This window comes from Cyanistes caeruleus, chromosome 2, assembly GCF_971803275.1.
Source record: "Cyanistes caeruleus chromosome 2, bCyaCae1.hap1.1, whole genome shotgun sequence".
NCBI classification, from domain to species: Eukaryota; Metazoa; Chordata; class Aves; order Passeriformes; family Paridae; genus Cyanistes; species Cyanistes caeruleus.
This window is the reverse complement of record NC_141702.1, coordinates 107,028,269-107,043,815: the sequence shown is the minus strand read 5'-3', so window position 1 is coordinate 107,043,815 and position 15,547 is coordinate 107,028,269.

Sequence of the window (15,547 nt, the reverse complement as noted above, 5' to 3'; positions counted from 1 at the left end):
GATATCTAAAGCCAGGAGGAGACTGGACATTTGTGTCTCCATGAATTACTTTGGGCAGCTCTCCATACACACAAATGGAACTGGTTTGTGTTTGCTACATCATATTTGATTTTACATTTTGGAGCTCTAGCATGTACCCCATGTGATGTAATGCCTTCCTGAGGGGTTTTGAGACTTGAATTCACATTACTGTGAATGTATCGCTGCAGAATTTATCTCCTAAAATGTAGATTATAAGTAGAAGATGTTTTTGTACAAGTATAAATAATGAGGTGTTTTTTTTCTTTTTTCTCCTTTCCTGTTATTTTTTAACATTGCTCTCCATGTCATTTCTGAGGTACTTATAAATATTATTTATAATATATAACAAAGAAGGTTGCATAAAAATTTGCTGGTGTAAAATTCAGGAATATGCAACAAACCTCCTAAAAACATTTGTGAAAGATGATGTTCTCTTATGTTCAGTGAGAGCTTGAATCCTCAAACAGCATGGAACATGAGAACATTTTTATTTAGATTCCAACTGTATCCCTTCAAAAGCTAGAACCAGCACTTTAAGTAGATTTAAGATATTGCTTAATAAAATTTTCAGAATATTTTCGGTGTATTTTATCGTCAAGTGCTTATGTGTTCACATGAACTTGAAAAACTACTAATGAAAAGCTCTCTAGACTTATTTTAGCATACCAAATACCTTAATTTGTGCAAGTATCTGCCAGTGTGATTTGAACTGTCCTGTAGAAGATGAGTACTCTGTGGATGAATTTTGCATGGAGGTATTTTTGGGACGAGAAAATGAACATCCAGAATAAGCAGCTAAGCAGAGAGACAGAGGAGAATTGTGCAGGCACAAGAAATAGAAGGAATCTTTCATTCCAATAACAGGCTTTTCCCTGTGTTTGGAATGCAGACAAAATTAACATGGCTGTATTTGTGGTCATGCTCCAGCATTACTAATTAAATCAGGATAGTTCCCAGAGGAAAGTGATTTTGGTTAACTGTTAAGACAGAATGCAAACAGAGCAGAAAGATTTGTTCTGAAAAGTGCTGAAAAAGTTGATTTGGTCTCAGTTCCCTTTTGGACCCCAAGATCCAAAATGTGCAGTGCCTCTTAGAAAAGGGAAGGAATAATTCAGCCTTGCGAAACAATAGAATTCTGTGCTTAAAAATAGTTTTCCACATTTCATATTTTAATTAGTGTTTTGAAAGCAGGTGGTGTCAGATAAGCATGGAAGTGTAATTAGTACTAAAGGGGAAGCAGACATGGAACACAGGAAATAATTTTATTCATCATCTTGGTTTGGAAGGCTTTCCTGATATCCAGAAAAGTAGATGAGAAACATTTCTTCTTTGTTTTTATAAATAACTCTTCTCTCTTTTCTCTCTGTGTGATGTCCAATAATTTGCTAAAAGTTTCTTGTAAGTGGGACAAAATCTTGGCAGTTGTAAATTGAAATGTCTCTAATAACTTTAGTACTGTAAAAGCAGTTCACCCTATTGATTAATTTGTTATTCTGCAAATAATCCCAGATTGAATGATTAGCAATACAATTTTTAAAAGGCAAACAGATGCACTTATATCATGGATACAAATATAGAATAGGTGTATTTTATTTCTTAGTGAACTTGCAGTTCTTTACATTGCAAAATTTGACCTTGTCCCATGGGACTAGAAATCTAATGGCAAAGCACACCCAAGAACACCTCTGAGGATGTGCTCAGACTTCCTCTTCTGGATGCAGCTGGGCAGCTTCCTAGATCACTGACTTGGGTGATTTGTTGCTGTCTCCTCTGTACCCTCTGCCTCTGTAAGGCAGAATTTATCACCCTTTGGATCTGACAGCTTAACTATGCATCTGCTTCCCTCTCATCCCATCTGTGGTTTGTTGCTTTTTTTTTTTTAAACTCAGCCCCTTTGACAGAACTGGAGCAGGCAGGGACTCTGCTGCAATAGCAGCTGACCTGCAGCAGTTGCCTTCTGAGGGGAGCAACAAGCACCTGAGGTTGAGCCATAACCCCTTAACCCAGTATTTGTGACATGAGAGCTCCTTTTTTGGCTGGGTTCATAAAAGGAAGGGGGATCTTCCTTTTATGAAGATCAAAGTGCACTGTGCCCTTTGAATTATGCAAAGTTATAACATGTATGTATTACAGACTGTAAGGCAAAAGTATCAACCTCTAAACAACTAATTCTGCATGCCAGAGTAATCCTTAATTTATGCTGTTCCAGGATAGTACAAAATGGATCACAAGGCTTCAGCCAGCCAACAAAAAAACCCAGAAACCCAGACTACAGAAAGGCTGCTGAAGCAAAATGTGTTTTATATTCTCATCTGCTGGCTCAGAAAAGCAGATGTAGACCTGCTGCTGCTGTAAATGGGAAATGAAGCTTAGGAAGCAAGTATCTTCAGGACAGCTGTAAGAAATGCAGTGTGAATGAGTTTTTGAGATGGTTTCTATGAGTTCTATGGTAGGAACTCAAGCTGCTACCCCTCAGAATTTTTCAAATTATATTGATCATCAAAATCCCAAACTCTTGGATTTTCTCTATTTTTTGGAGGGTGTCTTTCTGTTAAAGTTGAACCCACACTAAAACAGGGAATTCTGCAAATCAAATTATATGGATTACCAAATATTATTTTGATGGTCCAGCAGGCATCTGCTACAATGTGAAAGATTCAGGTTCAAATACTCTCTCTTGAATACAAATTTCTAAATCTATAGGATTCTTTCTCAGCTAATCTGTTCCATTTGGTCTATGTGATTAAATAATACTTCACTCTTTGGGTATCTTGCAGACGTGTTTGTAACTGCTGTGTGAAGCTGCAAAAGTGTTTGCAGTCTCATGCAGCAGTTACAAACACTTTTACAAGATATACTTTTGAAAGTGTTTCCCTTCTTTTTTAGAGCTTTTGTTTTTCTAGAAACTGGTGATAATGTAAAAAAGTAGGAAAATTATATTTTAGTGTGAGGTTGAAAAGCAAGAACCTCACCACAAACTTGGTGAAGTCACTGAAAATAATGCTTCTGATTTTCAGCAATATTCAGTATACAGCTTGCAGTACCTCTGCAGCAGTACACCTTTGCTCTTGTTGCTGTTTGACTACAGAGATGGCTGCAGTTTAGTGAGGTAGATATGCTAAAATGGTATAAAATTCATGTGTTTGGAAGTTATGTGGAGAATACAAATCCTGGGAATTGAGTGACTTCAGCACAACGATTCAGTGATCCAGAATTTGAGAAGTGTTCGTCCTGTGAAGAGGGGCCATTTCACTCAGAGATTTTAATGTGCTTCCATTTATCTCTATCAAATTATTTCCCACTGCTAAAATAAATGGCTGTCGCTCCTTAAGCTCTGAAATGCAATCACTTATTAAAGACGTTTGATTTTAATATCAATGATACAACAGTGGTTGTTCTAATGCAACCAGCAACAACTGACTAATTATTTGAATGATATCTTAGAAAGATTTGGTTAATGCAAGAGCATGAGCAGGATTTTTTGTTTTATTACCTGAAAACCATTAATGCCTCTACAGTTTCCTTTCTAATCAGAACACAGCATGGCTTCTGCTGAAAATAATTGATTTTTTTTTTAGCAAGTCTTAATAGACAGCACTGAGAAATGTAATGATTACAAGACAGAATGGAATGAGATTTATTTGGAAAACTGTCATATAGAGTATCAGCCTGTCTCTGAGGCAGGAATGTTTTCAGGTAAATGATGTCATACATTCCAGAGCCACTTTTTCACTGTCAGGTATTACAAATGAGTCTCCTTCACAGTTCTCAATGGAAAAAAAAATAAAAAAAACCCTATGTATTGACACTTGCTTAAGAGCATGAATGCTGCAAAACTGTGTTTTTCACAGGAAAGACTGGTATAGAGTGAGGCAGATTTTGTAAAGCTTTGGGACTCTCCCTTCCTCCATGAATGATTTTGTAGACAAGTATTTCCTGTGTCAAAACAGTATCTGTCACTTATGTGCTGGTCCCATTGATCATTTTCTGTTCATGTCATCATCCATATTTATTTGCTCATATTTTTAAACCCAGTTAAATATACCAGCTACTTGGCATTGAAACTGCCTTACCTTGCCAGGTATAATGGGCTTTTGGCTCATATAACAACAGTGAAAGTCAAGAAAAGCCCTCTGGGTTTTACAGTACCATACCAGATAAATCCTGTTTTTCATCCCATGAAATAAAGGTGTATCACAACAGAAAAAAACCCCTCTCTTAAAATTCAAGTAGCAAAGTAATTAATCCAAATGTATTCCAATAAATGAATTATAATATGCTAATACCAGCAGCATAATTTTTTTAAGTGAGGAAACCTGTGAAGTATTTAAAATTTGATTCCTTCTTCAAATATAACTGTGCACACCTGTGTATTGAGGCAGTTATGCCAGGGTCCAAGGTTAGAGGTGTAGAAGGGATTTGGGATGATGTGCTGTGCAGTACAGGTATGTAGAGATATATGTACAAGTTGAGCTCCTGTAAATTCCTGTGCCCTGGAGATGATCTGATGAGGTTCCTTCCAGTCCTAATCATCCTATGGCCCTTGATAAAACCAAGAAATTTAGCTGAAAGAGGACAAATTATTCAGGGACAGAATCCTTTTACCAGTATTGCTCAGTGGCTGAGGTTTCAATGTAGGCATCTCTTTTATCTTTGAAAGTTAAGCAGGAAAGTTTAACCTTTTACCAGGATTTCACACAGGGCAACCTTGAAATTGTGTAACACTTCCTAAAAAGTCTCAGACAAACTGTTCTTTCCTCTTCTTCCACAGAAGATAAAATTGTGGTACAAGAGAACTGTAGTTCTAACACCCCGTACATGACATTTCTCTAAGCACTTGTTCCATCACACCCTCTGAATTCAGCTTCTCACATGAAAATTATCCACATGAATTAATTGATTTTGATGGGGTTTTTTGCCATGAAACATGAAGGTATCCTCAGGAACCTTTCATAACAGAAATTTTAGCAAATGTGGGAGAGGAGAAATGGAGCTTAGTCCAAGTCGTGTAAGTATTGACAAAGTAAAATTTTGTGTAAAATACCTATCTTTAAAATAATGATAACATGTCTATTTGCTTCATTGAGAATACCATTTCATCCCTGTTTAAGAGAAAGGCCTTCTACTTAAATTGTTCCCTATAAGTATTCTTTTAAATTACTTAAAGACAGCATCAACATTGTGAATACATCAGAGACACCCTGACTTGGTACAAAAGTGATTTTTCAAGGACACATTTATCCAAATTAAGCTTTTGTTCAGGATGACTTGGATATTTCTGAAAACTTAAATTTCTGAAAGATGGAAGTTCTAAATTAAAAAAAGCAACTGAAGTGTTCCAAAGGTGAAGTCACTCAGGTTTACTTAAGAATTTTGCTTTGGGAAAATTTACCTTTGGGTATGAATTTCCATAGTGAAAAACATTTGAGAACACCAATTCACCAGCTGATTTTTTTTTTTTAACTTACACTTTTTTTTTTTTCTTTTAGCATATTTGCACTGATTTTTTTTTTCTTTTTAGAATTCAGTAGAGAGATAAGAGCTAAATTGAAGAGGAGGTTTGAACATTATCATTTGAGATTGAGGGGTCTGAAAGAGAACATATGGTGTTACCTCAGCTGAGATAACAGTACTTCTCTACCAGGATTATTTATCCTGTCTGTTAAGACCTTTCTGCATGTGTGTGTTTCAGCTCTTTGCAACACTGACATTGTTTACCTTTTTTATGAGTTACACTTCCAAATAAAGTGGGTAAAAATATTGACTCTTTTTCATTCCTCCAATTACAAATGAACTTGAGCCCTTCCCAAGAGAGAGCTTCTCTCTCCAATGAATTTAAAATCAAATTTGCCTCTGAAAATAAAACACAGGAACATTTTCTTCTTTGCTGTTGTTTTGTATTCACTCTTCATAAGAAGCTGAGCTCCAATGAGACATTGAGGAGAAATTATATTTAGTTTTCATGGGTTTTTTTCAGTGAATCAAAACAAAATCAAGCCAGAAGTTCTAGCAAATAATTCTAGATTATGACTGTTAACTATAGAAAGCAAAGTACTGAGGAGGTTTTGCACATAAAACAGGACCATTTCAGGTAAAAAAAGTATAAATTATGAAAGTAGGAATTACTGCAACTTTCTTGTCTACTTTTCATTGGTTTTTTTTTGACAATTAAAAAAGAATGAAATCCCTTGCTAATTAGCACTTTCAGGTAGTGTATTGATTTGTTGTTACAAGAATCTGTCCCAGTTGCTAGAATCTGCTTGGGTCCTTTCCAAAGGGCTCTAAATCACTGCAGCTCTTCATGGGCAGGAACTTTTCTGGCTGAGTTAACGAGCAGAGATGTACAACTGATTCACTGAAGTGTGGAGTCAGCCTCACAGCTGAAACCACAGGGCTGGTGCCAGCTACAGCACAGTTAATTTCACCTGATAAAATGTTCATTTTTCACATTTCCTTTAGGTAACTTCCCATAGACTGAGATCCTCTAAGTAAGATTTATATTGCAGATTTATAATAGGAAAATTTAAAATTATTTTGGTAAGCTCAGTAGTCTCCCATTACAGCATAGAAAATGGAGAAAATTAGTATAGTTATTAAAAAAAAAATAAATATTCTGTTGCATTTTGGGAGAAAATGTCAATTGCTGTGGCATTGTTTTACCTCTTGTTCTTCTGTCCTCTTGTCAGATATGAATGGAGATAAAGTCTGGCTAATAATGGGAAGATCTGAAAACAATTATTCTGGACTAGGTCTTAATGAAAAGAGTTTGCCTGAAGTATTTGTCTTAAGGATAATGATGTCAATTGATTAATCACACCATTCAAACAAGTTTAATTTAGAGATAGGATTAACGAACCCATCACATGTCAGAGGGAACCACCAGCATGACAAATTTATGGAAATATTTCTGGGTCACACCCTGATAGTGAATGTGTAAATTGAAGTGCTGATGGGGCATGAGTAGAGCTAAAAAATAGAAATTTTCCAAAATCTCTTTCTAATGTCAGTATTCTCTGAACTACTTTTATTTGAAACATTAATGATATAGTGAAAAAGGGTTATGGATCTTATACAAGCTACCTGTCAGTCAGAAGGATAAAGGTATAATTATAGTAAATTGTGTAACATTCCCAATACTTCACTTTTTTTCCTCACTTATAGATCTTCATGAGGTGGTAAATATTGAAAAACTTGGAATTTTTAATATAGGGAACAGCTCCTGAGTTATACATCCTGGATCAGCTAGTAAAGTGTATACCCACATAGCTATTGATTCAGTCTCTCTACAAACTCAGTCCATTATTTCTGTGTGACCAAGAATGGATTGATTTTTTTTTTGTGATCAAAGACCGAGCTCTTTGCAGCTAATGAACATATGTATAAAGTAGAGCTGGTGAGCTGAACAAGTGAGAGAAATTTGACTGCTCCTGGGATATTGGCAAAGGAATTTAATGCCAGGTTGCCAGCTTCTGAAAAAGGCTGTGACAGTAACAGAATTGCTGCCTAGACAGAGGGTACTAAGGATCACCACTCAAGGCTCAGTTTTCTGCCTCAGAAAAGGAAAACTTTCAAAGTGTAATTTCATATTGCTACTGATGTGTTTTTTCCTCTGCTTGTATTGCTGAGGGCCCCTCAGCAACAGCAGATGAGAAGCCTCTTGCCCTTCCCTCCCTCTCTAAACCCAGGAGAAACTGAAAAACCTTCATGTGCCACAAATCTCTTGACAAAGATTATTACACTTTGTGAAAGTGAATTATGATAATTTCTCGCTGATTTTAGTAGGGAAGAATGTGTTCAGAGAGATACAGAGAACAAGACTACAAAGGTCTCCCCATCAGTGCATTGGCAGGGACTTTGAAGGGACATCCGTGCTGTCTGAGGTGCCGTGTCTCTTTCATAGCTGTGCGCTGGATCCAAATCTCTGCTGGAGTTTGATCCCATTGTTCCCAAGAGTGATATAGGAGACTACCTCGGGTAAACCTGTGGGAAGTGCTTAAGGTAAATTATTTTCTATCTTTGTCTGTATTTATTCTTTCCTTTGGCACTGGTGTTTCAATGTGACACATTGTCACACCTCTGAGTATGACAGCTCCTGGCATTCCGCCATGGAGAAAATGCCATTGATAAACTCTTTATGAAACTCATTTAATCTACATTTCTGAGAGAAAGAGCACCAAAAAGAATGGCATGACAAGCTATTTCTCCAAGAATTTCACGAGGTTTAATCAAAAACCAAATGAGAAGACAAATACCATTTTACTCCTTTCCTGTCTTCTGCAGAATCTCAGTCTGAATTGGACCAAAGATGTAATCGAGCATGTGAATGTTGAATTCCAAAAGAGTATGTCCTTTTTCCAGTGAGCAGGCTCTGGGATTTAGGAGGAAGTTATTAACTGCTGGGGAACTTACATCATGACTTAATTACTTAAGGAGTAATTGGCTGAAGGTAAAGGAAGAATTCAAGCAGAATCCAAAGAGAAGCAGTCTGAAGGGGAAATGACTGTGGAGAATATACATAAGGGACATGATGATAAGACCAGACAGAGAAGTAGGAAACCTTAATCATTTGGATATATAACCTCAGGTAAGATAAAAGGGTAATTTAGGCTACATAAAGTGACTTGAAGAACACTCTTTAAATTGAGATAGGTATTTCCTCACAAGCTCTGTTTTGCTGAAAGGTTATTGCATATATGTTTATATAGTCTGTGCCATTTTCCCAGTGTTCATATGGAAATCTTGCCACATGTGATAGATTCAAAGGCATATTTACAAGGTAAATGAAATCTTTAACAGGAAGAGAAGTTGAAATAATAAACATGAGAGTGGGAATGCAGTTTAAATGGAAGGTAACTTTTTTTTTTTCAAATTATGTTTGCATTCTTCTGTTTAGATCGGTCTTTGACTAAGGTAGGTTTCATGGAAAATCTTATTCCTGCAGGCTTTTTTTTAACATGAGCAGATATCAAGAGGCAGAAAAACCTATTTCCTTGTCAGCTGAGGCCTTAGGTGCTCTTTACTTGCTGATGGTGATCAAGTTTTCACACTTTATCAACACCCAGCAGTTCCCATTGCAGTACTTATGATTAGACAACAGTTTGTAAACTCTAGCCAGGTTAAATATTTTGAGTTCTACTTATTTTTCTCAACATCTAAAAAGGGGTTTTGTCAAACCTAAAGCATAAATCTTACTTTTTAATTTAAGTTTTTTATTTTTTAAATTTTATTTTAAAAAAATCAAACTGAAACCAAAGAAAGTGTTGTAACGATGATTCTAATTCTAATTTTATTACAGGAACATTAGAAATGGGAAAACTGAGCCGATGCCTTCAGCAATGAGATTAACCCAGTTTTACTTTCCTGAAAAACTCTTCCTATGTGATCTAGTACAACAATGAAAGCAGCCTTAAAATAATAGTGAAAAATTAAAGAAACCCATCCCATATCCTCCAATATGTTTAATTCATTACCTGGGCACCTAAGGGTATATGTTAAATTAAGAGCAGAACACTTTAATTAAAATATCATAAACTCATGAGCTTTGAAAGTTGCATTTTTTAAAGTAGGTTTGCTCATTAGTTAAGACCTTATAAATACCTGACTGTTATTTACTTATTGAATTTGAACTCCATTTAACCCTACATTTATTGGATAGTGTCCTTAGTCATAAGGATGATTTTAAACCCTCTACAGTCATTAGTCTGCAGACTTTCCTAAAGATATTGAGGGTCCATTTTGATTCTTTAAAATATCATGGTATAGAAAATGTGAAGGGATTTATACTGGTTACTTGTTTAAGACTAGGTAAAAATTAATAAAAGTTGTGGTGACTTTACATAATGAAAGTGTCTTCAGTGTTTCCAGCATTCAGGTATAGGTGGTTCGAACCAGATCAGTTCAGATCATTCTGAGGCTGTAGTCATGTGCTAGAGAAGAATTTGGTATAAAATGTAGCTGGGGAACATTTCTTGTTGTAATAACGTGCTTAGCAAATATATCATGATGTTAATGCTTCTGTGTAACTGAATGTGTTATTTTTTTCTTACTGTTTGATGGACTGTAATAAAAAATAAAATTAAAAATTTCAAGCTTTTTATATGCATTACTTTAAATTTTTAGTCAATGCATGGCTCTGGATATATAAAGCATCACACTTGCTGTTGCAAAAGTCTACTGGAGGCAAAATCACAGGCAGTGTTATTTCTAAACACCACAGCTTATCATTGCAGTTATGTACACTGCTAGAGATTTCCCTGTTTTCTCAAACATCTTTCCTTTCAAGATGCTCAAATCTATTACTCCCTTTATATTCTGTGTCTGAAATGAAGAACTGTTTCTTCAGTATCCAGACTTTCTCAATGATTTAATTTGTGTCAGTAATAAAACAGAAATGGAAGACCAAAATATTTCTTCCAAGCCATCCATTTCTAAGCAAGAATTCAAGGACTGAGTTCTGCATATGGACTTAGAAAATACTCAGATAAACCTTACAGTCCAAAGGACCACTTTTACTGGTGCTGGGATTGTTCCATTTTATCTCAGCTGAAGTTCTGCCAACTTTTCATCTCTGCTATGGTAGTGAGATGGGAAAATATTCTGGAGGGTCAGTTCAGTGCTTTATAGAGTTATTTGCTTTGTGCTGAGAATTGGGTACAGGAGGAAGCTCTTTGTGGCACCTTATAAAGCAAAACCTCTAATTATTAACATCTCATAATTATGTATAAAAATCAAAGAAAAATCTAAAAAATCCCTAAGAAAAAAACTTTCAACTCATAAACTTACTGTTAATTCCAAAGCATTTACTAAACAAAAATATTTTCCCTGCTGGATTATCTTTCTTTTCATTCTGAAAATACATTCAATTAACTGCTAGGGTTTTTTGGTTGTTTTTTTTAATGCCACCTGATGTTGTGAAAAAGGTATGCCAGACATGAAGAAGAAGAAGAAGAAGAAGAAGAAGAAGAAGAAGAAGAAGAAGAAGAAGAAGAAAAAGAAGAAGAAGAAGAAAAAGAAGAAGAAGAAGAAGAAGAAGAAGAAGAAGAAGAAGAAGAAGAAAAAGATGGAAAGCGCTTGAAATTGAATTTGTCACCACCAGCCCTGACAGCTCCCTGTGACAGTGACTAAGCAGCTTCAAGAAAGTTAATTGATAAACTCTCAGCCCTGTAGAAGATATTTAAGCCTTTTTGTTTGTTTGTTTGTTTCCCTACTTGTATGCCTTTCAAAACAAAACAAGTGATAACAGTTAATTGGTATTTTAGTAAGAAGAAATATTCTGTTTTACATTTATTCATCCATTTCCCTGGATGGATCTGTTGACATTATGAGTTTCAAAAGCTGGCTCTGCTTACCTGCATATTAAACAAACCATCCTGCAGCAGATAAGGAGGGTGTTATTGCTGTGTTATCATACAGGTGGAACACAGTTTAACTTGGATAATTTGTAAGAGCTCAAAAGCAGCATCCAACAGCTTCATGAGATACAGCCTGCAAACTATTTCCTTTTGCTGAAGAGTCAGACTTACCTTTACTGCAGACAGTTCAAAACCCACTGAAATCAGTGGGGCTTCAGCAGATCCTGTTAGTAACAGCCAGATCCACTTAGTTGTACCATTCACTTACCCTGAGCTCAGTCTGTACTCCCTGATCCTGCACTACTGCAGGTAGGAAATGTTCTAACTGAATTATTTCCTGGCTATTCCCAAGCTCAGTGCATTGGGAAATTCACACCTACTTTCTGACATGCTTGCATGGGCTGAACAGAGGGATAAAACCGCAGAGATGTTTCAATGCTGCCTTGCCAACCCACCCTTGAAGAAGGGGATGCAAAACCAAATTGAATTTAAGTCTTGAAAAAAGAAATCAAATTGCACTACCTGCATTCAAAATATTTTCCTTTTCAAAACAGGAATAGATTTTTTTTAGTGGTAAGTCTGGTGACAAATAACAGAAAAAAGCAATCTCTCTAAGGCTTATTTTCTTATCTTGAAATGCATTTCACCCCTATCCTGACACTGAGCCTTTTTCACATATTTACATCAATTGCTGTATTAGTAACACATAAAACTGTTCAACCTGCATGTTGTGAAGTAAATGATAGAGAGTTTTGCACTTAAAATTATTTGTTGGGTTTCTTCGTTTGTGTCATATTCCTAATTTTCTTGTGTATTTCTTTTGCTGAGAACAAAATTTCATTCCTTCACAAATACCTTTTCAAACACAAATAAATTTTGAGTTTGCAAGATTTTTCTTGTCTAGAAGAAGTGTAATTTTCTATATATATATATAATTTGTTTCTGTTTATGAATGCTCCAGTTGAAACAGAGTAACTGAAATCAGCAGTGGTACAGTCTGTTTTGGCAGCCTTCCTATGTCTGTAAATCAACCCTGAATGCAATAGCAGCAGTTTGCAGAAGCAGACAGTTCTGCAAGTAACAGAGTATTGTATATACTTGTGTGGCCATTTTAAATAAATTGCTATTACAAAATATGCCAGATAGTTAACTTTGAAGATTAAAAACACTATGGAACAGAAACAACGGGAACACATCTCATTGAGGAAGATTTTGTGCAATGTTCTTTCATAGTGACTACTTGCATTTAGTCTTTTCTGTTAAATAACAGAAACCTCAATAGGGGCTAGTCCTGAGAAGGTTGTCTCAGCTCAGACATCATCCTTGGTTAGTTTCACTGTTTCATACAAGAGAGGATCCTTTCTTTTAAACTTCGAGTGAGCAGATTTTCTTTCATTTATTCAACAGGAGCTTGGGCTGTTGTCCAAAGTTTGGCTCTTTATCTGCTGGGAGGATGCAGCCGTTCATCTGAGGTGAAATAATTTGTCATCTCTGTGTCTGTGCCTGAATGTGTGACTTGTGAGTGTAATGAGCTCAGTGATAGCTCACATGCTCTTTGTTTTTCACTTAAGCAATAAAAATAAGCTTGGTCACTGTTCTTTTCTGAATTTTTTTTCTTTGAATTTTGAAGCAGGCTTTTGTTTTTTTTTTTTCATTTAAGATATTTCTGCAAGAGGAGCAGGTTTATTACAGAGCAAATAAATTATCTCCTTATGCACTAAAACCATTGAATATCAAGTACAGGCATTCACCTTCTGCTGCTTTTGTCAATAAGGATTTCACCATGAGCGGCTTCCTTCTATAGCTTGTGTTTGTTTTTTTGTCTTATGAAGTATCTGGTGAAGTTACTTTGATCCATTTCATCCAACGTATGAAATGCAGAACTACAAAGCTTTTGTGAGGAAGGGTATGAGAGGAGAAATCCATAAACTGTTGCAAAGTCAGCTGCAGTGGAATGGGAATTGAGACGTTCTTGGGCATCACTGGCTGATTAGGAAAAGGTGGGGCAGATAAAGTGTGTTAGTAAAGCTGTGATTCAAAATAAATGCAAGAACATTGGAAAATAAAACAAAAAACCAAAACAATTATTTAAAAGTCAGCTTCTTTACTGTGCCGTTCAAGATGACACTTGTTAGTAACAATGACTGCCCCACAGGGCAAATAAAAAAAAGTGTTTATTTTCAATTGTGCTCCTCCATATATACTTACATTCCAGGAAGTTAATTAGCTTAGATGTCCTTTTCACTTTGTTTAAAAAGTTTAATATCCAATTTACTTAAATTTTCATTTAAGCATTCCGTCCAAAATTCAAAAAACCCAAACCAATACACTTTGTTTCAATACCAAGCATGTTAAAGTAGCCTGTGTAATTTGATGTTTCCTTACAAAATATTCTATTGCCTAAGTTGATGTATGTCTCAATATCTTCACATTTAAAAAGAAGAAATTATGATTTATTTATAGGAGACCCTAATTTTTATTCAGTTCTTATTATGGTTCTGTACTGGATAATTCTTGATGATCATCTGAAAATCTCAACAAGTTTTGTCTCTGAAATATCTTTATGATTATGCAGACCACATAAAATAATGGTTTCCTGGCAAATGTCCACAGTCCTTGGAAGCTGATACTTGTCAAAAACTGTGAAGGAATTACTTCTGTTCTGCTTTATTTCAGAGTGGAAACTGATAAGCCTATCCAAGGTTCTTGATGAACAAAGGAAAGAGAGAAATGTATTTCTCCCTTAGCAAGAATATAAAGACCAGTGAAAAAATGCAATTATTTTCCTGGAAATTCTTCCTGAGGAATCTTACCTTTCAAATATTAAATTAGATTTTTATAAGAAACTTCCATTGCAAAAAACCACCGTGTAGGATAAATTATTTTTCTTTTTAGTTGATTCTCTCTTCCTTTTCTCTAAGGTCACTCTTTTCATATGCTGAGAAGCTGCTTGATATGAATCAGACACCACCAATCTGCAGGAAAGACTTGTTATATGCATTGATTTTTGCATAGCATGTACAGTTTGAACTTTCTTATGTCACTGAGGTTCATGGTGTAAGTACATATTTTTTTTTAATTTAAGTGCACAGGATCATTAAAAGTAGCTATCAAAATAATAATAGAGTTTACATTATTTGTAAATTATTTATAAGATGTTTCTTTTTCTTTAGACCATTACACATTAACATGAAATAAAGACTACCAGAATAATGTACATCCCTGGGATAACCAATGTTTATTCTGAGTAATAGAAGTCAATGTCAATGGACTGTTTGAATTAATACGTTTTCCTTGAAAAGCAATAAAGTCATATCTACAAAGGACACCTTTTGAATGAAGAATTTTAGGGTTTGGGGATTTGGTTTTTGCTTATTTTTGTTTGTTTGGGTTTGTTGGTTTTTTCCATATGTTTAGATTTAATTTTTATTAGTTACATATATTTTCAGGAATTTTAGATTAATCAACATTTAGTTTCTTAGCCAGGGAGATTATTTATTTTGTTAAACTTGCGTTATATTTAACCATGGTATAAACAGATACGAACAAGAAAATCACTTGCATCTGTGTCTCTGAAATATGCTATCTCTATGTAAATTTACATTTGAATTGGAGGATTCAAATGCAATTAAAGCACTCACTCTCCTGCTAAATGGATTGTTAAACTGGTCTATAATTTTTAGTTTCCAAAGGCCCTTGGTTGCCTCTCACAGAATCGTTTACAAATGTTCTGGGAGTTCACTGGAAGTGCAATGATGGCACATCTGTAATTGCCTCCCTTGTTATGCATGTGTGTGCTTGCTAGCCTGGGTCAAAGGCCTCAGTGTCCCACTTTTTCAGCCAAGCACAAACAAGTGGAATAACCAGGACATTATGTGGTTACCAGGAAAAAGCACCCACTGATTAGTGCCACCGAGTAATTGGCAGGAAGGCAGTTAAAGACAAAGAGTTCGTCCTTGCTACATCATCCGCGTTTGCCATTTGTTGCATTATTTGTATCAAAATGAGCAAGAGAGATGTTTTTGTAATGGAACCAGAGCAATTGGTTGTTTGTTTGTTCCTGAAATTCAAGCAAGCCATCTATATAACTTTCTATAGCTTAATTTTGCTTCACTGAAATCAAGCCTGACACTCTAACTGAGCAGAAAGCTGGGTCTTTGTTTTCCACCATGCAA